Source organism: Penaeus monodon, chromosome 29 (genome assembly GCF_015228065.2).
Source record: "Penaeus monodon isolate SGIC_2016 chromosome 29, NSTDA_Pmon_1, whole genome shotgun sequence".
Taxonomy (NCBI): Eukaryota; Metazoa; Arthropoda; class Malacostraca; order Decapoda; family Penaeidae; genus Penaeus; species Penaeus monodon.
This window is the reverse complement of record NC_051414.1, coordinates 11,116,465-11,116,813: the sequence shown is the minus strand read 5'-3', so window position 1 is coordinate 11,116,813 and position 349 is coordinate 11,116,465.

Here is a 349-nt window from a genome sequence, read left to right as displayed (position 1 = left end):
ATGGCGATTCCATTTGCAAATTACTCGATTTCCAAAGTTGCATAGCGACAGCATCCCTTGCAATATGGATGCATCGTTTTCAAATGAAGGTCTTGCGTCTTGTTGGCAATAAATCAGGAGCCATACAAAAAAAAATCTGATTCATTTCGTGTTATGAGTTTGAACTGTTGCAATGAAGGGTGTAGGGGAAATGTGCAATGTTGAAATATCATCAAATATATCTGTTTGTTGATTTAGATTCAAGAGGATGTACAGTAAGCTATGGATATGTTGCTTAATTTCTTCAATATGTCATTTACTGATATATGGTGTGGACATAAAAGTATTATTATGTTTATACACTTTTGTA